The following is a 24,494-nucleotide window of genomic DNA, read 5'->3' as shown; positions in this document are numbered from 1 at the left end:
AATATACAGCTCAGCAGCTGAAGGCCTTTGCTGCAGCCGATGCGGCTACAAGACTTTCAACTTTTATTTATTTATTTATTTATTTTGCCTTTTGGGTCACACCTGGCGATGCACAGGGGTTACTCCTGGCTCTGCACTCAGGAATTCCTCCTGGCGGTGCTCAGGGACCCTATGGGATGCTGGGAATCGAACCCGGGTCGACCGCGTGCAAGGCAAACGCCCTCCCCGCTGTGCTATTGCTCCAGCCCCGATTTTCAACTTTTAGAGCTACCACGTTTTGCAAATCCTTGGGGGGAAAAGCGTGGGGTCTGAAAAATGCCAGGCAGAGTCCCCCTGGGGAAATCTAAGCTCCTGAGTTGCAAAAGCCCTGACTCTCTCCGGGGGCTTCAGCTGACGGTGAAGTACAACCCGCTCCGGGGCGATACCCAGCTGTTGTCTCCTGCTTTCAGAGGCGCGCGGGGACGCGGGTGCGTGAGTGACCACACACGCCGCAGCACCCTGCGGACACCCACGGAGCCGGGCTCCGGGGACGCCCAGGGCTGATTCTCCCCATGTCTGTGCATTTGCCCGGAGCCTCCCAGGTACGATCTAGAGAAAAGGGGTCGCTGAGAAAATAAGGGGGGGCCACACGCGGAGCCAAGCGGCAGCAGGGGGCGAAAGGTGGCCGTCCCCGCTGCCAGGGTCCGAGCCGCGTCCGTGCGGGGAGCCCGGGTCGGAGAGGGGGCAGGACGAAGCGACCGCGGGGCTCCCGAACTCTCCCTGCGCGGGCGCAGACGGGCGTAAGGGAGCCAAGACCCCCAAGGGCCGTGAACCCCGGTGCCGAGCGCGCCCCGCCCCGCCTCCCGCCTCACAATCCCGGCCGGGCGCGGCGTGACGTCACCGCTGCTGCGCTTCGGCCCGCCCCTCCCCCGCCTCCCAATCCCGGCCCGGCGCCTGAGTGACGTCACCGCGGCGCGCCCCGCCCCCGCCTCCTAATCCCAGCCCGGCGCCGCGTGACGTCACCGCGGCGCGCCCCCGCCTCCCGCCTCACAATCCGGGCCGGGCGCCGGCGTGACGTCCCCGCGCCCCGCCCCCGCGCGCCCCGCCCCCCCCGCGCCCGGAAAGAGGCGGCCGCCCATTGGCCGCGCGGCTGGCGGCCCCGGGGCCAATGAGGCGGCGGCGAGCGGCGGGGTCCGGCCCTGACGTTGTGCCGCCGGCCGCGGGGTTTATTTGGCTCCGGGGCCCTTCGCCGCCGCCATTAGGAGCCCGCAGCGCCCGAGGCCGCCCCCCGGCACGCTCCCGCCGCGCCCGCCTGGCGCCCCGCAGCCCCCGCGCGCGCCGGCCCGCGGGGACCGCCATGTCCTGAGCCCGGGGGCCCGGGCGGCGGCGCGCAGGGCGGCGGCGCGGGGCCGGGCAGCGCGCACGGCCGGCGCGGGAGCCGGACGAGGAGCCGCCGCCGCCAGGTAACCGGGCCCGGCGCGCGCGTCCGTCGGGGCCCCCGCCGCCGCCCCCCGCCGCCGCCCCCCCGCCGCCCCCGGGCCCGGGCGGGGGCGCGCGCGCGCGGCCCGGGCGGCGGGACGCGGCCGGTCCCCGGGGGGGCTCCGGGGGGGCCGCGCGCTCCGGCCCGCGACCCCCGCGCCCCGCCGCCCGCGCGCTGCTGCCCCTGCCGGGCCCGAGAGCTGCCCCCGCGGGTCCCGCCCGGGCCGGGGGTCGCGGCCGGGCGCCCGGGGCCCCCTCCCCGCCCGCGCCGCGCCGCGCGCCCCAGCCCGTGGGTCTGCGTCCCGCGCCCTGCCGCGCTCGGGCCCGGGAGGGGCTGCGCGCCCCCCGCCCGCGGTCCGTTCCGGCCGCGTCCCCCGAGACCTCGGGATGCCCAGCGCGGGTGGGACCCCCTTCCCTCCCCTCCCCGCCCCTCCCCTCCCCTCCCCGCCCCTCCCCTCCCCTCCCCCCCCCCGCGAGGCCGACGCCCCCCGCCGTGCAGCCCGGAGCAGGGTGACTCCCCGCTCCCCGTCCGCGCGGCGGGGGACCCTGTGCCTGGGACTCGGTGGCCGAGCGGCAGAGGCGCCGTGCAGACCCCCAGCATCCCGGCGTGCAGGGGCCCCCACTGCCGGCTCCACTTCCCCAGTGGCTCGGGAGACCTCTGCTGGGGGTCCCAGCGCGCAGCCCCCTGACTCTCTCTTCTCTCCCTGTCGGAAAACTAAGATTTTATTTTATTATTATTTTTTTCAGCTTTAAAGTTTTGCAAACCTTTTTAGGATCGTTAGAGCTAAAATTAGTCCGTTAATGAACTTTGCAGAAATACTAGGTGATCTTTCCTTCAGGCTGCTTGGCATTTGCAAGAGACTTTTTGGGTATTTTATCCGTAATTTTGCTACTTGAAATCCGACGCCCTAGGCGTGCGTGCTTCGTTTTCTGGGAGTATTTGGGTTACGATCACATTTGGTTTTGGAGCCACCCCTTGCAGTGCTCAGTGGCCGTTGCTGGCTTGGTGCTCCGGGGGTCCTACCCGGTGCGGGGCATGCAGCACAGCCCTTCCGTTCTGTCTCTCCGTCAGGGTCAGTTTCGGTTATGAGCCGTCGGTCTGAATCGGAAAAGGGGAGTTTGGGCTGGAAAATTGAATATAAAGCCAGTGACTTTTCAGTTGCTTAGTGAATGAAACTTTTTTTTTGTATGTTTTTGGGCCACACCTGGTATTGCTTGTAGTCCTGGCTCTGTGCTCGGGGTTACCTCTGGCAGTGCTCAGGGAACCTCGAGGGGTGCCAGGGGTTGGACCCAGGTCGGTTGTGTGCAGGGCAGTGCCCTGCCTGCTGGACTCTCGCCAGCTCGCAAACATTTGCCTGCTTGCCTGTCTGCCTCCTCCCCTGGCTGTGCTCAGGTTTTCACTCCTGTTTCAGTGCTCAGGGATCCCTCCTGGCAGGGCTCGGGAGAAGACCGGGTGGGGTGCCCGGGTGCAGGGCGAGTCCCTTACCTGCTGTACTGTCTCTCTGGCTCCAAACTTTTGCTTTGCTTTAAAAAAAAAAAAATTTTTTTTCCCATCTCCTTAACCGTTTTTTAGTGAAGCAGAACTACTTTGCGTTGTTCTTGTCGTGATGGTATTGAGGGTTCATAAACCACCAGCCTGCGCAGCACAACCTCAGCGCCCACCTCTCGGCAGAGTGGAAAGACCAGGGCAACCCTTCCCGGCTGGGTTTCTGTTCCGCGCGTGCTGAGGACGGGGTCCCCCTCTGCGCGACTGCGCACGGCGCCTCTGACTCAGGTTTGCAGGAGGGTGAGGCGTTTGCCTCGCGCGGGCCGGCCCGTGTGGTGGCCCGCATTCCTTCCCTCTGGAAGTGATGTCAGCACAGAGCCGGGAGCCGGCCCCCCACAAGAGTGTTCTCCTGTTGCACCATGCACGTGTCACGTGTCCGTGCTTCGCTGCTGTCATGGCAGTGCGGTTCTGTTGTATGCCACTCTTTTTTTTTTTTTGGGTCACACCCGGCGATGCTCAGGGGTGACTCCTGGCTCTGCACTCAGGAATTACTCCTGGCAGTGCTCGGGGGACCCTATGGGATGCTGGGAATCGAACCCGGGTCGGCCGCGTGCAAGGCCAACGCCCTCCCCGCTGTGCTGTCGCTCCAGTCCCTGAAAACCAACGTTTGGAACGTTGGCCTGGCGCGTTTGTGAGAATACGTTTGCGAGAATACCTTCTTACTCCTCGGGTGGGCCTGCGGAGCGGAATTGCTGGGCCCTGCGGTGATAGGTCCAGGGCTGTTTTTTTTTAACGCTTTTTCCAAAGAGTTGGTTTTTACCAGCCCTGGATGAGTTTTCCTTCCCTCGTGGGTGGGTGGGCAAAGTCTGCCCTTGGGCCACACCTACAAAGCCGTGAAGTCCCGTGGTCTGGCCCGCATCAGGACGGGTCAGGCCCAGGCGCTTCTCGCTGCTGCCTGCCTGCCTGCTGGGCAGAGACCAGGGTCCCCACTCCGGGGTGGGGCCGGCCCTGTCCTGGGACGGAGCCTTCCTGACCTGACCCCTGGGCGTCCCTCGGGCCTTACCAACACTCAGCTCTTTTATTTATTTATTTTATTTCTAAACTGGAGCCGGCTTCGTGAGGTGGTTCTCTCCTAATTGTGTTTTGATTCCCCTAATGGCAGATGCTTGTGAGTATCTTTATGTGCTTATCGGCAGTTTGCGCAGCATCTTCAGAGAAATGTCTGCTCAGTCAATTCTCTATTTTTTTTTCCTTCTTTTTTTTTTGGACCACATTTTTTTTTTTAATTGGATTTTTTTTTTATGTTGTTAAAATTCTTTTTAAGAGTTTCTGGATATAAGTCAGATAAGGGATTTGCAGAAATTTTCATTTTTCTAAATTGTCTTTTCTTAAAGGTGTTCTTTGAAGAACAGAAGGTTTTTAAACTTAATTTTCGGTCTGTCTGTTTTGTCATTTGCCTGTTGGGTGTCATCTCAGAGAGCCTCTGCCTACCCCAGGGCTTAGGCAGTTTTCTGTGTATTCTTCTAAACTTTATAGTTTAAGTTTGTGTTTTTTTTCCCTCCACACCTGGTGGTGCTCAGGGCTTAACCCCAGCTCTGTGCTCAGCTGTCAGTCCTGGAGGGCTTGGCGGGCGGGGGTTGTGGGGCGGCCAGCACACCATGAAGGGTGCTGGGGATTGAACCTTGTCAGCTGCCTGCAAGGCAAGTGCCCGACTCTAGTGTTTGATCACTCTGGCCCCTCCCCGCTTCCCTCCCCCCTTCCCTCTCCCCCTTTCTTTCCTTTTCTTCCCTTCCTCCCTCCCTCCCGAGGGTCATATCTAGCCATCTTTAAAAAAAACTGGGGGAGCGGGGCTGGAGCGATAGCACAGCGGGTAGGGCGTTTGCGGACCCGGGTTCGATTCCCAGCATCCCATATGGTCCCCTGAGCACCACCAGGGGTGATTCCTGAGTGCAGAGCCAGTAGTGACCCCTGTACATCATCATCAGGTGTGACCCAAAAATAAGAAATAGAAAATAAAAAGAAAAGTGGGGAGTCCCCTCCTGGCATTGCACGCGCCGGCCTGTCCCCTACCCTGAGCCTCAGCCCCAGCCCCCGTGGCCTCTGGGGTGTTGTTTGTTTGGGGCCACACTCTGTGATGCTCAGGGGCTACCCTTGGCTCTGTGCTCAGGAATTAGTTGATCGGTGGGAGGTGGGGGGGAGGGAGGGGCACATGGGACGCCAGGGATGGAACCCAGGTCAGGCATGCAGGGCAAACGCCTCCCCGCGGTGTCGCTCAAGCCCTTTCAGCTGTTAACACTCAGGTCTCTGATAGCTTCAGCTCAGTTTTGTATATAGTGTGAGGCAGGGGTTCCCCTTAATTGTTCGCAGTCGCTTATCTCGGCTACCTGGGGACGCGTGCTCGGCCTTCCGTCCAGTAGAGCTTGTCCCTCTGTTCCCTGAGCAGCCGAAGGAATTGTCCTCTCTCCGCAGAGGGAGAAAAGGGTCTTGATTGAGTGTGGCATGTTCCGTTGTAGCAATACACGTGCGCTGAAACTTGAGCCAGGACAGCGCTTGTATGCTTTTGTTTTGTGTGGGGCCACACCCTGGGGGCTCAGGGGACCCTTGGGTGCTGGGGAACGAGCCCGGGCCCGCCACGCGCAAGGCAAGGCTCTCACCGCTTTGCTGTCGCTTCGGGTTGATGTTCGAGGTAGACTTTTGGGGGTAGATTTTTAATTTCACTTTTTGGAAGTGAAAATGAAGCCAAAGCTAAAGTTTGTCCCCCCCTCTCCTCCCCGTGTTTTGGGCCATACCTCAAAACCGTACCTCAAAATTTGGATATCGCGAAATTATGAAGTTTTCATGATTTGGTTTCCGGCATACAGTGCCCACACCAGTCCCTTCACCAGTGCCCGCGTCTTTCCCATGCAGCCCCTGCTGTTGGCTCCCGCCTACCAATCCACTTCTGCAAAAAGCTTTTTTTTTTTAAATTAATTTTATTTTCAAAGAGTTGTTCTCAGTGATTGATTACATTCAATATTTTAACACCAATCCCACCACCGTTATGCCGCCCCACCACTATTATTTTGAATTTTTCCACCACCACCCAACCGTGTCCCAAAAGCAGATGCTAAAATAATTTATTTTATATTGTTTGTTATGAATAATCGACTAAAAGTGATCCAAAAAGGTTTTCTTAGAGGAAAGTGTGAAAATTGTTCTGTCTCCTCTTGGAGCCATTAAATCTGTATTAGAGATCATTAACATGAAAAAGCTGGTTTTTTTTGTTTTGGTTTTGGGTCACACCTGGCAGTGCTCAGGATTCATTCCTGACTCTGCACTCAGGAATCACTCCTGGAGGTGCTCAGGGAACCATATGGGGTGCCAGGGACGAACCCGGGTTGGCTGCATGCAAGGCAAGCGCCCTGCCCCTTGCATTATCTCTTCGGCCCTCTTGTTTATTTTCCCGTTGGCTTCTGCACGGCCTGTCCAGTCCTGCCCCTGGCAGGTTCGTAGGCATTCGTAGGCGGCAGCTGCCGCCCTCCAGTGCCCCCCCCCCGCGCCGAATGCCCTCTCCACCACAGACGGCCCCTCCCCGCCTGTCCCCCCGCCCCTGAGGCCTGCTTCCTGCTGAATGCCTGTTCTCATGTTCCTGGGTACGTGTCATTCCCCCGTCAGGTTCCTGTGGGTGCCGCGTCAGAGAGGGCGTTCGGTGTCCGTCCCCTCCGACCAGCTGCTCTCAGTGTGGTGCTCTCCAGCCCCTCCCTGTCAATTCAGAGTTCCTGACTTTACCTTTTCTTGTGACCGGATAATATTCCATTGTGTATATGGACCATATTTTCTTTTTCTGCATCATTCAATTTTTGGACGCTTGGGTTGGTTCCAGATTTTGGCTCCCGTGGACAGTGCTACAAGGGACAGAGGGGTGCAGACACCTTAGGGACAGAGGGGTGCAGACACCTTTTCTCTGTTATGTTTTAGGGCCCTCGGGGAATATTCCTAAGAAGTGGAGTTGCTGGGCCAAATGGAAACTCAATTTCTAGATTTTTTTAGAGACTCTCCATATTGTTTTCCGGGAAGGCTGGAGCAGTTGACGTTCCACCCGCAGTCCAGCCGTGAGAGAGTCCCCTTTCCCCTGCCAGCGCCGCTGTCCTCATTCTGTTTGACGTGTGCCGGCCTCTGCTGTGAGGTGATATCTCATTGATTTGATTTGCATCTCCTGATGATTAGTGATGTAGAGTAGTTTTGCATGTGCCTTTTGGCCATTTCTGTTTCTTCTTTGAGAAGTTTCCTTTCCATCTCATCTCCCCATTTTTTTTTTTTCTTTTTGGGTCACACCCAGCGAAGCTCAGGGGTTACTCCTGGCTTTGCACTCAGGAATTACTCCTGGCGGTGCTTGGATCGAACCCGGGTCGGCCGCGTGCAAGGCAAACGCCCTACCAGCTGTGCTATCGCTCCTGCCCCCCCATTTTTTTTTTTTTTATTTTCCCCGTTGTTTTGATGGGGGTTGGATTTTTTTTCTTGTAAAGTTCTACCAGCACCTTATATATTGGATATTAACTGCTTATCAGATGAGTGTTGGGTAAATAATTTCTACCATTCCATCGCTTGTCTTTGTATCTTGGTCAACATTTCTTTTGAGGTACAGAAGCTTCTTAACTTAATGTAGTCCCATTGTTTATCTTGCTTCCACTTGCCAGGTCAGTGGTGTTTCATCCTTGAAGATGCCTTTAGCTGCACTGTCATAGAGTTCTGCTTACATTTCCCCCTATGTGTCTTATGGGTTCAGGTCTTATATCAAGGGCTTTAATTCATTTTGACTTGACTCTTGCATGGCGTGAGAGAGAGGTCTGAGTTCATTTTTTGGCATGTAGCTGACGAGTTTCCCACCACCACTTGTTGTAGAGACTTTCCTTGCTCCACTTCATGTTTTTTGCTCCTTTATTGAAGATTAACTATCATACGCCTGACAGGACATACAGCTCTATTCCATTGGTCTGCAGGTCTGTATACCAGTTCTGTGCTGTTCTGATTTCTGCTGCTTTGTAGTAGTTTGAAGTTGGGGAAGGTGATGCCTCTCATCTTCTTTTACCCAGGTTTGCTTTAGCTATTGTGGGGAGGGGCTTATTATTCCAGATGAATTTCAGGAGCCTTTGAACTATTTCTTTGAAAACTGTCGTGAGTATCCTTAGAGGGACTGCGTTGAATCTGCCAGTGCTTTGGGGAGTATTGCCACTTTAGTGGGATCAGTCCTGGCCAGAGACATCATACAGCGGTAGGGCACTTGCCCTTCATGTGGCCCGGGTTCAATCGCTGGCATCCCAGGTGGTCCTCCCAGCATCGCCAGCAGTGATTCCTGAGCACAGAGCCAGGAATACTGAGCACTGGGGTGTGGCCCAAAGCAAAAAGGAAAAAAAAAACCATTAATCTTCCCAATCTGTTAACAGGGGATGTTTCTGTTTCCCCATGTCCTCTATTTCTTTTTTTTTTTTAAATTTATTCTTTTATTGAATCACCATGTGGAAAGTTACAAAGCTTTCAGGTTTAAGTCTCAGTTATCCAATGCTCGACTGTCCTCTATTTCTTGAAGTAGTATTTTGTAGGTTCCCTTGTGTAGGTCTCACCTCTTTAGTTCTAAGGTTTGTTGTTAAATTGGGGAACTATAGGAATTTTCAGAACTACTCATAACAGTGGTTTGGGATAGTGTTCATTGGTGCCTTCAGGGCATTGCATTCCCTGTTCTGGGGGGGGGGCTCTCCCAGTCAGTGTTCAGGAGGCTCGGGGGTGCCAGCTAGTTACTCTTGGCCATCTGTTTTTTTTTTTTTTGCTTTTTGGATCACACCCGGCGATGCACAGGGGTTACTCCTGGCTCTGCACTCAGGAATTGCACCTGGCGGTGCTCAGGGGACCATATGGGATGCTGGGAATCGAACCCGGGTCGGCTGCGTGCAAGGCAAACGCCCTCCCCGCTGTGCTATTGCTCCAGCCCCACTCTTGGCCATCTGGATCCGGCAGGTCAGTGCAAGGACCTTGCAGTGCCGGAGTACCCGGCCGGTGGTCCTGGGGTGTGCGGGGGGGGGGGGGGGGCGAGGACCCTGTGGAGCCAGAGAACCGGGCCAGCCCTGGTGGTGTTCGGGGGCCTCCAGGGTTCCAGCCGGTGATGGCTTGCGGGGTTTGGGAGGCCGCAGGTGGTGTTGGGTCAGCGGCAGGCAAGGCGCGCCCCCCTCAACTCCCCTGTGCTCTCTCTGGTCCCTGAGTTGCTCTCTCTCTATTAAGCGATTAGTGAGCAACTGCTGCAGAGAGATGCTCCTCACATAAAAATGGAATTTTCACGGTGGTAGAAAAAAAAACAAGCCTACTCAACTGCATCCTATGAAGTGGTTCTAAGTGACTAATTTAGCACAAGATTAGATTGGATTAGGAAAGGCTCTGTAGAGGTGGGAGCGTTTGAGCTGCTGCTTGGAGGAAGAGCAGGTGAGGTGCAGGGGTGAGTGGGAGTGGGGAGCCTTCTGTGCAGGAGTCCTGCTGTGAGCAGAGCTGGGACCTGGCACCGTCGGGACCACAGAGGGTTCTCGGCGGCGTCTGGTGCGGAGCGGGCGCCCTCCCCGGTGTGCTGTGGCTTCAGCCTCCCCGGGCGCTAACCGGGAGGGAGGGAGAGCCTCTGACAGCTGGCAGGAGGGCGCCTTCTCTCTGGCCCCTCACCGTTCTGTCTCGGGGTAGACTTGGGGTGCGTTTGGGATATTTGTCGAATTACCTTCACAGTCAGAGGCTTTGTTTTTATTTAGTTTCCGTTTGGGGGGGCTGCATTTGGGGTGCTGTGCTGAGGGGACCCCGTGGTGCCAGGGATGGATCCAAACTGGTCACTTGCGTGCAGGGCACCTTAACTCCTGCTGTACTATGTTTCCCGTGCCTGAAGACTTTTTTTTTTTCTGCTTTTTGGGTCACACCCGGCGATGTTAGGGGTTACTCCTGGCTCTGCACTCAGAAATTACGCCTGTCAGTGCTTGGGGAACCCTATGGGATGCTGGGAATCGAACCTTGTTCGGCTATGTGCAAGGCAAACGCCCTACCCGCTGTGTATAGCTCCAGCCCCTGAAGGCGTTATTTTAGAGAAATCCGTTTGGTAAATTATTGGACCCCTGTTACATGATCTGAGGTCTTCAGGACTTTCACAAAGTAGATGGGATAATAAAACAGTAATAAAAAGGCCTCCCAGTGGTAAACTGTTTAGTAATGACCGTCGAGTGAAGTGTATTAGCTCTCAAGACTGCTTCTTTTTTTTGTAAATTTTTAAATTTTTTATTAGAACAGTGCCCTACCGCTGTATGAGTCACCACGAGGTACAGCGACAGACTTACAAACTTTCGCGCTTGCGTTTCAGTCATACAGTGATCGAGTACCCATCCCTCCACTAGTGCCCATTTTCCACCACCAGTGGTCCCATGGTCCCAGAATCCCTCCCACCACCACCACCATCCCTGTGTGCGTTCCCCCTCCCCCCCCCCCCCCCCCCCGGGGCAGGGCATTCCCGTTTGCTCTCTCTCCTTTTGGGTGTTGTGGTTTGCAATATAAGTATTGAGTGGCCATCATGTTTGGTCTATAGTCTACTTTCAGCACGCATCTCCCATCCCAAGTTGGCCCTCCTAGCACCCTTTACTTGGCGGTCCCTTCTCTGTCCGAGCTGCCTTTTCCCCCAACATGTGAGGCCAGCTTTTAAGCTGTGGAACAATCCTCCTGGTCCTTACCTCTATTATCCTTGGGTGTTCTTCTTCCATTCTGTTACTTTGTCTGTCAGTCATCCTGTTGTTCATAGATTTGCTTGAGCGGGCACCAGTAATGTCTCCATCGTGAGACTTGTTACTGTTTTTGGCATATTGAATATGCCATGGGGAGTTTGCCAGGCTCTGCTATGCGGGTGGAATACTCTCGGTAGCTTGCCGGGCTCTCCGAGAGGGACGGAGGAATCGAACCTGGGTCCAGGTTCGTCGAGTGCAAGGCAAACAAACGCCCTACTCGCTGTGCTAATGCTCTAGTCCACAAATATCTTTCCCTGTCTTTCCTACTCATTTCACTTAACGTGATAATCTCCATGACCATACACTTACATGCAAATTTCACTTCATCTTTTCTACCAGTTGCATAGTATTCTGTTGTGTAGATGTACCAGTTTCTTTAACCTATCATCTGTTCTCGGGGACCCCGGTTTTTTCCAGATTCTGGCTATTGTAAACAGTGCTGCAATGAACATACAAGTGCAGATGTCATTTCTACTGTGCTTTTTTGCATTTCCGGGATATATTCCCAGAAGTGGTATTGCTGGGTCAAGACCGCTTCTTACCGTCTTGCCCTCCTGCGTGCTCTAGTAACGGGGGAAACTGGACCGCAGGCAGAAAGTGACGTGGGGGTGGAGAGGGGGTCCTTCTGAGGTGGGGTTGGCTCTAGATCTCCATCCGCCAGCCTCTCCCTTTGCTTTTTGGGTCACACCAGGATGCTCAGGGGTTACTCCTGGCTCTGCACTCAGGAATTACTCCTGGTGGTGCTCAGGGGATCATATGGGATGCTGGGGATCAAACCCGGGTCCACCGCGTGCAAGGCAAACGCCCTCCCCGCCGTACTATAGCTCTGGCCCGTGGCATCTTACATCTTAGCGGGTAATCCCAGCAAAGCTGAGTAACTTTTAGAACAGACCCACAGTTCCTAAGGTGCGCCTGAGCTTACAGAAGGAACACGGTGAAGTCTGCTTGTGTGTAGACTTGCATGCAAGACTGGGAAACCTTCTTGGGCTGGGGATTTAGGCCCCACCTGGCAAGGTCCACTCGGGAGTGACCTCTGGAAGTGCTCAGGTGACCATGTGTGGTGCCAGGTTTTTGGATGTGCAGGATGCAAGACAAGTCCCTTAATTTGTATTATTTCTTTGACCCCAAGACTGGGAAGTTGCAGTTTTATTCTGAGTGGTTTGGAATGCTGTTAAGAGGACTCTCAGGCCTAATTTTGTGCCCTGGTTTTCCTTCCTTCTTTTTTCCCTTCCTTCCTCCCTCGCACCCGTGCCTGGCTCTAGACTCAGGAATGACTCTGGCAGTGCTCAGGGGACCACACGGAACGCTGGGGATTGGACCCAAGCTTTGTGCAAGACAGATGCCCTCGCCGCTGTCCTGTCGCGACGGCCCCACCTGCTGCTTTTCCGAGGACCCTCCCGGCCTGTGTTTCGGGGGCTGGGTACAGGGAGGAAGGACTAGGGGCAGTGCCCAGTGGGTGAGAGCGTGGAGGCCCCCCTGGGGCGAGCGGGGGGCGGGGGGGCTAGGCAGTGCTCGTGGGAGAGGGTGGAGGCCTTGGCCCCAGTAAGGGACTCTAGAGAAGGCAGCTGTTCCAGGGCACTGGGATACGACTCCGTCCACCCCATCTTATAACCCGCCGCTTTGTTCTTTTTTTTTTTTTTTTTTCTTTTTGGGTCACACCCAGCGATGCTCAGGGGTTACTCCTGGCTCTGCACTCAGGAATTACTCCTGGCGGTGCTTGGGGGACCATATGGGATGCCGGGGATCGAACCCGGGTCGGCCGCATGCAAGGCAAACGCCCTACCCGCTGTGCTATCGCTCCGGCCCCGCCGCCGCTTTGTTCTTGCGGGAATATTTCCGGAGCCCTGGAGACTGTGGTGCGCTGGCAGGAGTAAGTCGGAGTCTGGTTCCTTCCCTGCCTATGTTTTGTTGTGTTTGAGTCACACTTCGCAGTGCTCAGGGCTTACTCCTGATTCTGTGCTCAGGGGTCTCTCCTGGAGAGACTTGGGGACTATGTGGTGCCAGGGATTGAACCCAGGTTGGCCGCATGCAAGGCAGACTCTTGAACCGCTGTCATCTCTCTTTGGCCCGCACCTTTTAGTTTTTCAGAGGAATGTCTTTGGGACCTGGAGGGTGAGAGGAGCGGAGGGTGTCTGCACTTGTGAGTTCAGTTCCTGGTGTTGGTGACCTGCCGCTCTGTAGCTGTCTCTGCGGGCGCCACGGAGAGTGCGGGCTTCAGCGAGCCCTGAGCGTGAGGAGACGTTCACAGGCCACTGCCCCGTGTACCACAACTCGTGTGCCTCAGCTAACGGGCCTGCAGCCCCGCCGCTGGCCTCCGCAGCGGTGGAGGGACGAAGGCGTGGGGAGAGGGGATGAAAATTAGAGGCAGTCAAGAAAAAGGAAAGGTTGGGGATGGGTGAGGAGTGGGAATGAAGAAGAAAAGCAGTATCTTTGAAAAGGGCTGTTGGGGGGCCGGAGCGATAGCACAGCAGGTAGGGCTTTGCCTTGCACGCGGCCGACCCGGGTTCGATCCCCGGCATCCCATATGGTCCCCCAAGCACCACCAGGAGTAATTCCTGAGTGAAAAGCCAGGAGTAACCCCTGTGCATCGCTGGGTGTGACCCAAAAAGCAAAAAAAAAAAAAAAGAAAAGAAAAGAAAAGGGCTGTTGGGGCCAGAGAGAGTAGGAATTAAAGCACTTGCCTTGCATGTGGCCGGCCTGGGTTTGCCCTCGGCACCCCGTGGGGTCCATCAAGCACCGGCAGGAGTGACCCCCAGCACAGAGCCAGGAGTAAACTGGGAGCACAGCCAGTGGCGCACTCCACTCATAACCTCAGTCCAGGAAACCTTTTCTGTATGTGAGTGACTAAAAGTTGTTGTTGCTAGCAGATTTTAAAGAATACTTTATTTTCACTTTTAAATGCTTATATTACAAAAGCAATATGTGCTCATTGTAGTGGAAAATTAAGAAGCATACGAAGTGAATGGTGCAAGTACCCACATCGCTGTACTCCCGGAGCCTCATTATCTAGACACAATTGTCCTCACCAGAGGCTCAGCTGTCTGTTCATTTCATCCATTCATCTGAGAAAAGATGATTTTGTTTGTTTGTTTTTTGGGTCACACTGGGTGATGCACAGGGGTTACTCCTGGCTCATGCACTCAGGAATTACCCCTGGAGGTGCTCAGGGGACCATATGGGATACTGGGAATTGAACCAGGGTGGGTCGAGTGCAAGGCAAACGCCCTCCCCGCTGTGCTATTGCTCCAGCCCCTGTTTTTTTTTTTTTTAAGAGTCGTTTGAGTTCACAGCAAAATTGAGCATTCGAGTCCTCATCTGACTCCTCCCCACTGTGGAAAGCTCCTGAACCACCATCGTTCCCGCCAGATGGTGTATTAGTTCCCGTCTCTTCTCTCCACTCTCCACGCACCCTCGGTCTGTGGTCCCACTCGCTTCACCCTTGGTGTGAGTCGTCTGGTCTGGCTGTCTGCGTACCCACTGTACAGAGTGGTGTCACGGCCCGAACAGTCCTATTCTTTTGGAATTTATTGCCATGGTTTTGTGGATGTTATGTGTGAGTTTGTCTTGACTTTTTTTTTAAATTCAGTGTTTTGGTTTTGTTTCCTTTCTCCGCAATCAGCCCTGGTGACCCGTGGGATCACTCCTGGCGGTGCTGGGCGTGGAACCTGGGTCAGCTGCACCCGAATCAGGCACCCGCTGTGGCACTTTCTCTCCAGCCCCATTGATTTCATTTTAGTCACCGTGATTTGCAGTTCCGGTAACTTTAAGGTTCGTGCCAGAGGTTTGCCCCCGGCATGGCACGCTCAGGTCTGTGGCTCTGTTCTCTGACTCAGTCTGTTGCCGGTGGTCGTTGTTACCCGCTTACCTTGCTCAGTTCACGCAGGAGAGGCCGTTCTGGGCTTTCTGGCCGACTGGGCTCTGTGTCCTTTTTACCTTTCACTCTCCCAGCAGTTGCAGTTGGCGTGACTTTTGGGTTGTAGCGGACGCGATTACGTTGTGCTGTTGGACACTTAGGGTGTTTCCAGGCTCTGCTCTGTGCCCGCTGCTGCCGGGAACACAGGGGCGCCCGTCCTTCCGAGCAGAGTGTCTGGACTAGATGCCGGCTGCCCCGAGGTGGGGTCGCCGCTCAAGTGGAATCTCAGTTCTTTCATTTTGGGAGTTGGTGCGTGTGGGCCACACCCGCGGTGCTGGGGGCTTACTCCTGGCGAGCATGGGGGCCACTGGGGGCCTTGGCCAGGCAGACTCCTGACCTGCTGTGGTCGCTCTCTTGCCCGTCAGTCGTTTGTTTTCGGAGGAGTGTCCTTACGGTTTCCCAGGGTGGGGCCAGGGGACGTTCCCACCGGCAGAGGTTGAGGCCCTTTCGCCTCACACCCACACCACGACTGGCTGTTTCTGCTCCTTGTGCTGTGTGCCAGTCTTGCCGAGTGAAGAAGACCTCAGCTTTGTTTCCCGACTTGTTATTCTCTTGACAGTATTGCGTGTGGTCAGGAGTTTAGTTTTCACACACCCAGCTTCTCACTTCTTTCATGGGATTGTGCCTTTGGCATGGTCCTGAAAGTTACTGCTTCAGCCTTGGTTATCTAGGACTTTTGCCTTGTTAGGGATTTGACGGCTTTGCCTTCTACGTTAGGTCTGTGATCCGTTTTGAGTGTGTGTTTGCAGAGCCTGCGGGGGATGGAACCTAGGTAGGTCTCACGCAGGCCATGCACCGAGCCCGGTTCCCAGCCCCGTTCTAAGGGGGATTTCGTTGCGTCTTCCTGTGTTTTGCATAGGAATACTGAGTAGTTGTGTTCAGTACCATTTGTTGAAAGACTTTTTTCACCCTCCAGTATTATTGCCTTAGTTCCTGTGTCAGAATTAATTGGCTTTGTGGGTCTGTTTCTGGGCTCTCTTTTCTATTGATTTATATGTTCTGGTACCAGTAATATGCTAATTTAATTACTGAAGGTTTTTAGTAAGTCTTGAAGCTAGGTAGTGCAATTTGAATTTTCCTTTCTTTCTTTTAAAGAATGGAGCCATTTGGATCCCACCTGAGGGTCGCATGTGGGTATGGGGGTCAGGGAGCCGGTGGGATGAGCCACGCACAAGGCAAGTGCTCCTGTGCTCTCTGCTGCCTGGAGCTTTCCTTCCTCAGTACTGTGCTGACTGGGCTCTCGCCTTTCCACACACGCTTTAGAAACCAGTGTGTCAGCACCCACACAGGTGATTTGCCAGGCTCTTGAGTGGAACAGCACCGTGACTCACTGGCTTGGGGAGAACCGACTCCATGAAGTATCTGCTTGACTCCTTTCAGCAGAGTTCCGTCGCTGTCGCGTGTGGATCCTGTAGCGTTTCACCAGGTGCAAGTGTTTTCATTCGGGCTTGCTGATGTGGATCGTGATGTAGCTTTGTTTCGGGGCCGCGGCCAGCGGTGCTCAGCGCTTACTCCTGCCTCCACTCAGGGGTCACTCCTGGCGCCGGGGATCGCCTCTGGCAAGACCGGTGCCCTCCCCGCTGTACTGTTGCTCTGGCCCCCAAAGTGTTGTTTTTATTTTCAAACTTGTTTGTCGCTGGTCCACAGAAAGACCGTTGACTGTTGTAGGGAAGCTGTGTATTCCGCAGTCTCGGTTATGGAACGGCTCTTAGCCTCGGGAGCTTTTGCTCATTCTTTTGGATTTTCTGCAGCCATCAAATCACCTGTGAATGAAGACAGTTTTATTTTCCCCTTTCCTGTGTATCTGCCTTTTATTTCTTTTCCTTCATTTTCCTTATTGCATCAGCTGGACTTTCCGGTTGTGAGAGGAGGGGAGAGAGGGAGCCGTCCGTCCACACCTTGTTTCTGAGCTCAGCAGGAAGGGGGCGAGTTTCTCACCGTCAGGGCTGGGCATTTGGCGTACAGTTGTCCTGGGGCGGGTGTGGCCTCCCCGGTGTGCGTGGGCTCCACTGAGAGCCGGTGGGGGGTGTGGCCCGCAGTGCTGGGCCCCGGGGCGTTGCTCCCTGGCCTCTGCATGATTTGTGTCCAGTTGAAGTTCCCTCTCATGTCTAGGTTTCTAAGACTTTATGTTAGGGCTGGAGCAATAGCACAGCGGGTAGGGCATTTGCCTTGCACGCGGCTGACCCGGGGGCCAACCCGGGTTCGATTGCTCCGTCCCTCTCGGAGAGTCCGGCAAGCTGCCGATAGTATCTCGCCCTCACGGCAGAGCCTGGCAAGCTCCCCGTGGCGTATTCGATATGCCAAAAACAGTAACAAGTCTCACAATGGAGACATTACTGGTGCCCACTCGAGCAATTCGATGAGCAACGGGGTGACAGTGCTACAGGGCATTGGATTTTGTCGAATGCCTTTTTCATATTTTCATGTGATCTGTGATTTTTCTTTAGCACAGTGTCAGGATGGGTTAACATGACTTGAGTTTTGAACATTGAACTGTCACTTGCATATATCTGGGAGATAAACCACTCGGCTATTGAATATATATTTTGGATTTGATTCACTAATGTTCTATTGAGGATATGTGCATGTATGTTCATGAGAGTTATTTAGAAGACAGATTTTTGTCATCTTGTCTTTTGAGATCTTAGTTTTCTGAATTGTATTTATCAGCACAGGTTAACCTAGTTCATGAGTGATACCTGCCAGCTGTGGGATAAAGCTGTATCTGGAAGTTTTTTATTTTTTACTTTTTGCTTTTTTTTTGGTCACACTTGGTGATGCACAGGGGTTACTCCTGGCTCTGCACTCAGGAATTACTCCTGGCAGTGCTCAGGGAACCATATGGGATGCTGGGATTTGAACCCGGGTTGGCCGCGTGCATGGCAAACGCCCTACCCGCTGTGCTATCGCTCCAGCCCTCTGTAAGTTTTTTAAATGTTTCAGATTTCTCAAAAGCAAGCTAAAATACCTGTAGATGAAATTATTATAAAATTATAAAGATGTTTTAAAATTGCTATGAAAGTTTGTAAATGCCTCTTCTGTTTCTCTGCAGATCGTGGTTTGTAGATGTCTAGGCCCAGGACCAAATTTTGTGTAGCTGTCTTTAGAAATACACAGTACACTGCTTCCTACTCTTGTTCTGGCTTTAGCAGTCTAAGTCTTAATTCTAAATCTGGAGCAGCATTGTTACCTTAGTGATAAGTTTTAAAAACTTATGATTATGAAAAATTTCAAACATTGCATATATTAGAAACTCAGAGAATGAACCCTCATCTCTCTCACCCAGCTACCAACTCAAGCCTTATCTCTTTTGGGGGGACCACACGTGGTGATGCTCAGGAATTACTCCTGGGGCACACGGGGCATATGGGATGCCGGGAATCAAACCCTGGTCAGCCTCCTGCACACCCCCTACCGGCTGTCCTATCGCTCCATCCTCCACACGCCTAATCTTATTCCAGTTTTATTTCTCCTGAGTTTTCTCAGAGGATTGTTTTAAAACAAGTGTCATGTCTGACAGCGCAATAACTCTTTCAGTCTGTGCCGTCTCCACCCCCTTTCTTTTGGCCATGTTCAGACAGTTTATAGTTTTGTATTTTTTAAATCTATAATTATTTTATTGTTTTATTTGTTCATTTAAAAGAATAGTCACTGTGAAATAGAAAGTGCCGGGGCCGGAACATAGCACAGCAGGTGGGCACTCGCCTTGCGCGTGGCTGACCCGGCTTTGGTCCCTGGCGTCCCATATGGTCCTCTGAGCCCCTCCAGGAATATCTGAGTGCAGAGCCGGAGTAAGCCCTGGTCACAGATAGGTGTGGCCAGAAACCCAAACAAACCAGAACCAAACAGAAAAAAAACCCAAACCCATACAAACCCATATAAGCAAAAAAGTTCCTTATGTTTGGGTTTCAGGCATTCAGTGCTCCGGCACCCGCCCACTTCCCTCCCACCCAGCCCCCTCGGGCACTTGAATGGTCCGTGCCAGGCCCTGGGCTTCCATCGCTGCTCCCAGAGGGCTTCTGCATTCAGTTAAGAATTCTTAGGGGGCGCTGGATGATCTAGTGGGCGGGGCACTTGTTTTGCACACGGGTAATCTGAGTTTGCTCCCTGGTGCCACGGATGGTGCCTTGAACAGCCACAGGAGAGTAAGCCCTGGACCTTGCTGGGGGTGGCCCAAAAACCAAAAATATATACATATTGTCCTTGTTCTGTACGGTGTGTGTGTGTGTGTGTGTGTTTATGAGTGTGTGAGTGTGTGTGCATGTGTATGTGAGTATGTGTGTGTGTGTGTGTGCGTGTGTATGTGAGTGTGTGAGTTTGTGTGTATGTGTATGAGTATGTGTGTGAGTGTGTGTGTGTGCATGTGTGAGTGTGTGTGTGGCAGGGGATTGTTCCCAGGAGTGCCAGGGGAACCAGGCTGCACCGCGCTCTCTGACCCCTGCACGGGTTTCGATGCTATATTTAGAACAGCTTGTTTTAGAAAGAACATTTCTAGGCCTACTTGCTTGCTCAAGTTTTCAGAAAATTTGCAGTTGCTCTTTGTCAATTTTCAAAAGCTAAAATTTGAGCAGAATATGTCAGCTGACTGCTTCGAGAGAAATTCAGAGTTTATTAATAGTCCAGATCATGTACAATAGGAATAAACTCAGGCTTTCAGTGTAAATGTATTTATTGCAGAGTTTGTGTAGAGTCTGACTTGGGATTGAACCTGGGCTCTGTCCCTTAGTAACTTTGTGGCTGTTCACGGGCTCACTCAGTCTCTGTGTTCTTATGTTTCCCATCTATGTATCCTTCAAAATTGGGCATGCTGCAGTGAATGTTTAAGTTTTAGCTATTTCCTTCTCTCCTTCTCCTTTCTTTCTCCTTTCCCCCTTTTATTCATTAAACCCAGGGCCTCACAGTGCAAGACCGACACTGTTTTCTTGGTACGTCAGGGCCAACCCTGCCATAATTGTGAAAGAGATAAAGCTGGCCTGTCCCCTAGTTCCTTTCTTGAAAAACTAAGAATTTTTTTGGCCATGCCTGGCAGCGCTCAGGGTTTTCTCCAGGCTCTCCACTCAGGAATTATTCCGGGTGGTGCTGGGGGGCCACATGGGATGCCAGGGATTGAACCTGGGTGGGCTGCAGGCAGGACAGGTCGCCCTGGCTCCCGAGCTTCCTAACTTCCTAAGCGCTGGGGGTGGGGGCGTGTCACAGCCCCATATGGTGTTGATGTGTTGCCAGTGTTTGCGTTGTCTGCCTGTTTCGTGTGCCTGTAGGCACCGAGCCGTGTGGGCAGAGAAGGGTTGTGAGTGGAGGCAGCTTAAGCCCTGGCCTGAGTGTTGTTTCCCAGGCTGCGGCGCCTTGTCCCGGGGGGCTGTGCAGCTTCAGAGAGGCGGTGGGCGCGGGCGCAGCTGGCACACTCCGTGCCACTGCGGGAAGACGCTTTGACCCCCGCCTGGCACCGGTCCCGACATCCAAGAATTCGATATTGATTGATTGATTGATTGATTGCTTTTTGGGTCACACCCAGTGATGTTCAGGGGTTACTCCTGGCTCTGCATTCAGGAATTACTCCTGGCAGTGCTTGGGGGACCCTATGGGATGCCGGGGATTGAACCCAGGTCGGCCGCGTGCAAGGCAAACGCCCTCCCCGCTGTGCTATCGCTCTGGCCCCGAGAAGTCGATTTTTAAAGAGGGACTGGAGCGACTCAGTCATTTTTCACCCCTAAAAAGCTAGTGCAGGCTAAGAAAGTTGGAAGCCTCTGGCCTAGACACCCACCCTCTGGCGGCTGGCTGGCAGCGCCTTCGCTGCCGATGCTGCCTTTGCACCCCCACCCCCAGGTGTCTGTTGCTAAATTTTTGCGTGTTTGCTCTCCCCGTGCCTACGGAAAGCCCAGTCACAAAATCACGTCCCGCTCCTGTCTTACGCTGGGAGTCACGCGAAAGCAGTCTGGTTGAACGGCGTCCTCGCTGGCTGTGTGTGCATGGCACCGTGTGCCCTTCACTCCCGGGTGCAGGAGGGGCCGCTTCCTCTGGGGCTCGGCTGGCTTTGGGGGGGGCTTGACCTCAGGGCGCTCTGCTCGCAGAGTGTGTGCTCAGCCCTTGGTGCTCTCTCGTCCCCAGTAGAGTCCCTAGTTGAGGTGATGAGTGGACCTGAAGGCATAATGAAGACATTGGAGCAAAGTTGAGATATTGGGAAAAAAATATTTTTGGCCAGGATGGAGGCTCGGAGTTGGTTTTGTGAATTTCTTCCCCTCCTTCCTCTGTCCCACACATACATCTGTAATGTTGGAGAAGATAACTGCCTTTGGTAGAGCGAGGCACGGTGAGGATTCTGTGATTCATGGGGCATTGAGCTGTCACTCATTAACAGAGTGAGTAGAATGATGAAAGAGCTCAAGTTCTAAAGCTTAAGGGAGCATGTTTGTATTTTTGCAAAAGTTGATCGATATACACTGTTAGAGGTGATTGTGTCACTTCCATACAGGTTTGAGAAAACCAGTCTTCTAATAAGGCGCTTGAGAAGCTTATTAGTGGCTTATTTGTTTCCATCTCTCCACATGGTTGAGTTCATAGCAGACTTTTGGTAAATTATTTAAGTTTTTTACTTTGTCCAGTGTAGGTGTATTATAGTTGTTCGTTTTGTTTTCTTTGATATTGTGACTTAAAGTGCATGTTTCACTTTACACTTGTGATATCTCTGCACAAGTGTAAAGGATCCTGCCTTCGTGTCCTTCCTCCTTCCTGTGTCCAGGAACTGAAGAATGTCAACAGAAGTTTACAAAACTACAGAAAAAAAATCTCAGAGTAGAGGCAGAATTCCTCTTGAAGTAGAGACTAGATGAAAGAACATGAAGGAAAAAAATGCCTTATTTTGAGTTACATTTGACAAAGAAATATTTAAAACTTCCCCCTTTATGTGGACACTGTGGCTTACACAGTTGTCTGCAGTGATTTGTCACAGGCGTCAGTACCTGACATACCCACCGCCACCGCGCCTTCCCTCCACCTCTCACATAATAGCCTTCCTGTCTTCCCGATGTTCGTTCTCAGGAGTGGATTGTTAGTGGCCTCGAGACCGGGTCTGGGCGAGTACTCGCAGGACCCGGCCCAGGCCCCAGCACCGGGTGGCCCCTTGAGCACTGCCAGGGGCGGCTCCCGGGGCCCTCCGCACTCCAGACTGCGAGCTGGCTGCTGCTGCATCGGCCTGCGGGGCCTGCGTGCTGCTGCACGGGCCCCGGGTCGAGAAGCAAAGCGTGAGGGTCACAGCCTCACGGGCTGGCGAGACAGCACAGGGCGTGGCTCAGCCGTCCGGTCTCCCGAGCCTGTGACAGGGGCCATCCCTGAGCAGTGCCAGGTGTGGCCCCAAACAAAGCACAAAACAGGAAAAGAATTATAACCTATCTTATTGCAGCTTTAAAAAATTTAGAACATTAGAATTTTTTGGGGGGGGGTTTCTGAACTGGTGGTGCCCAGGGGCTGACTGACTCTGCTCGGGGCTCCCTTCTGCACGGTGCTCGGGACACCGCACTGGGGGCAAGTGCCTGGCTGTGCTGGGGGACTGTGGGTGGTGGGGATCGAACCCCGGTGGGCTGTGTGTGCGCAGGGCGTGCGCGTCTCTCTGGCCTGTTTTATTTTTGGGTCCCCTCTGGTGGCCCAGTAGGAGTATTCCGAGAACTTGGCTCCCTTATTGAGAACTGCAGGGAGGGAGTGACAGAGACAGGCAGATGAGCTCTCTCGCCCCAAGCCCGGATGCCCGGTGTCCACAGAGGGTGGTTGCGTGGGTGAGGACACGTGAAGGCGGGCGAGGGCGCAGGGACTCGCGCTGGTCTCCAAGGCCCGGGTGGGGATCTCCGAGCGTGTTTGGCTTGTGGCTTTGGGCGGGGCCTTCTGTGCATGCCACTGGGGGCGGTGGCACATGTGAGCCTGGGCTGTGTGTGTGTAGTTAGGAATGTGTGGGGTCAGGGAGTGGCGGTCAGAGCTCGGAGGGCTGCAGGACAGTGGGTAGGGCGCTCCCAGCACGCCGTAGCGTTCCCCAAGCCCGCCCAGAGGCAGCCCTAGAACTGTTGGGCATGGCCTTAAGACAACCCGTCCCTTCCCCCCCCAAAAAAGAAAAAGTGGGTGTTTTCTGTGGAGGATTCTGCCAGTGGTGGGCTGGGTGGGTTTAGCGAAGGAAGCGTGTGGGAGCTCCTGGGATAGTGGCAGTTGGAATGGGAAAGTACGTACACTGGGTAGAAAGCACTAGAGAGGAGCTACGGGGAGGACTGCTGGCGTCGATGTGAGCAGAGTGGAGGGCTAGTGAGGGGCCCGGGGGGGGGGGGGCAGACGGTCAGGGTGGGCCACAGGTACAGGAGGCGACAGGGCTGAGGCGTGGTATGTAGGGCATTGTTGGGGCCGTGGTTCGGAGAGGCTTCCCCGAATCACATCATCAGGATTCTACTCAAGCCCAGTTTCTGTGATACGGAAGGATGCTGAGGAGAAGGATGATAGTGTACAGTTCTGGGTTTAAAAATTAGATAGTACTTCTTTTCTTTTTCTTTTTTTTTTCTTTTTGCTTTTTGGGTCACACCCAGTGATGCTCAGGGGTTCCTCCTGGCTCTGCACTCAGGAATTACTCCTGGCGGTGCTTTTGGGCCATATGGCATGCCAGGGATTGAACCCAGGTTGGCCGCGTGCAAGGCGAACTCCCTACCCACTGTGCTATTGCTCCAGCCCCTAGATAGTACTTTCTATTTACATAAAGATTGTAATTCAGATTACCCTGTAAACTGTTTTTTTTTTTTGCTTTTTTTTTTGGGGGGGGGTCACAGCTGGTGATGCACAGGGGTTACTCCTGGCGGTGCTCAGGGGACCGTATGGGATGCTGGGAATCGAACCTGGGTCGGCCGCATGCAAGGCAAACGCCCTCCCCGCTGTGCTATCGCTCCAGCCCTTACCCTGTAAACTTTTAACAGAACCTCAGAATGCAGCGAGTTTGGAATATCCTTTAGGTTTCTTCAGTTTTCCCTTTAGATACTTTAGGAGGTTGGTTTTTTTTTTTTTTTTTCTTTTCGGGTCACACCCAGTGATGCACAGGGCTCTACACTCAGGAATTACTCCTGGCGGTGCTGGGGGACCACATGGGATGCTGGGGATCGAACCCGGGTCGGCCGCGTGCAAGGCAAATGCCCTCCCTGCTGTGCTATCGCTCCAGCCCCTATGAGTATTTTTTTAATTTTATAATGTAGGAGCACTGCTATTTATTCAGCCATTGATTAAGCTGTGAAACTGAATTGGGCATGAGCTCCACAATTTATGAGCATTTTAAAATCCTCATGTATTTATGTTGATGCTTGTGGCGCCAGTCACACTCACCCTACTTACCTGATACATTAGGAGACACAGACTTGCACTGGTGAAGCTAGTTAGGAACTGGTGTCTTGGCTGGCGCAGTAGGACAGTGGGAGGGTGTGGTCCCCGCTTCCTGGTGCTTCCCGCCTGAGCACTGCCGGGGGTGCCCCCAAAACAACCCCCACCAAATACATAAAAAGTTAAAAAAAACAAACCTGGCGCTATGGGGCCAGCGAAGTAGTCCAGCGGGCAGGCACCTGCCGTGCTCGTCTGCCTGATTGGGGCTCGATTCCCAGCACCCGCCTGTCCTCAAGCCCCCCTAGGAGTGAGCCCTGAGCACCACCAGGTGTGGCCCGGAAGCAAAACAAACAGAAAACTGCTGTTACTTCTCCTTTCGAATAAGTTCCCATCCTTTGAAAGGAGCTGGCAAATGAATTTGATTTTAAATTTTCCTAAAGCAGTTTAGAGTTGGTAAAGGAGTGTTTCACCTCTTCGCTTCTTTCCTGGGTCTAGAAGGTGTGGGGGGAATTTGACCACTTCTGTGGAGTCGACT

The 24,494-nt window shown here is 53.8% G+C and overlaps 1 protein-coding gene across 3 annotated transcripts in view; it reads left to right on the top strand.

The window, feature by feature from the left end:
• The first annotated feature begins 1,223 nt into the window (after positions 1-1,223).
• The window catches only part of ZRANB1 (zinc finger RANBP2-type containing 1), a 69,675-nt gene continuing 46,404 nt past the window's right edge, over positions 1,224-24,494 (top strand). For 2 of the 3 annotated variants that reach the window (XM_055118737.1, XM_055118738.1), the window contains exon 1: positions 1,317-1,442. The gene's annotated coding sequence lies outside the window, so the exon portion shown is untranslated. Of the gene's footprint in view, positions 1,443-24,494 lie in introns of all 3 variants that reach the window. The other variant, XM_055118739.1, reaches the window with a different exon arrangement.

The sequence above is a fragment of the Sorex araneus genome, chromosome 11 (genome assembly GCF_027595985.1).
Source record: "Sorex araneus isolate mSorAra2 chromosome 11, mSorAra2.pri, whole genome shotgun sequence".
Lineage (NCBI taxonomy): Eukaryota > Metazoa > Chordata > Mammalia > Eulipotyphla > Soricidae > Sorex > Sorex araneus.
This window is presented reverse-complemented; position numbering and strand designations above follow the sequence as displayed.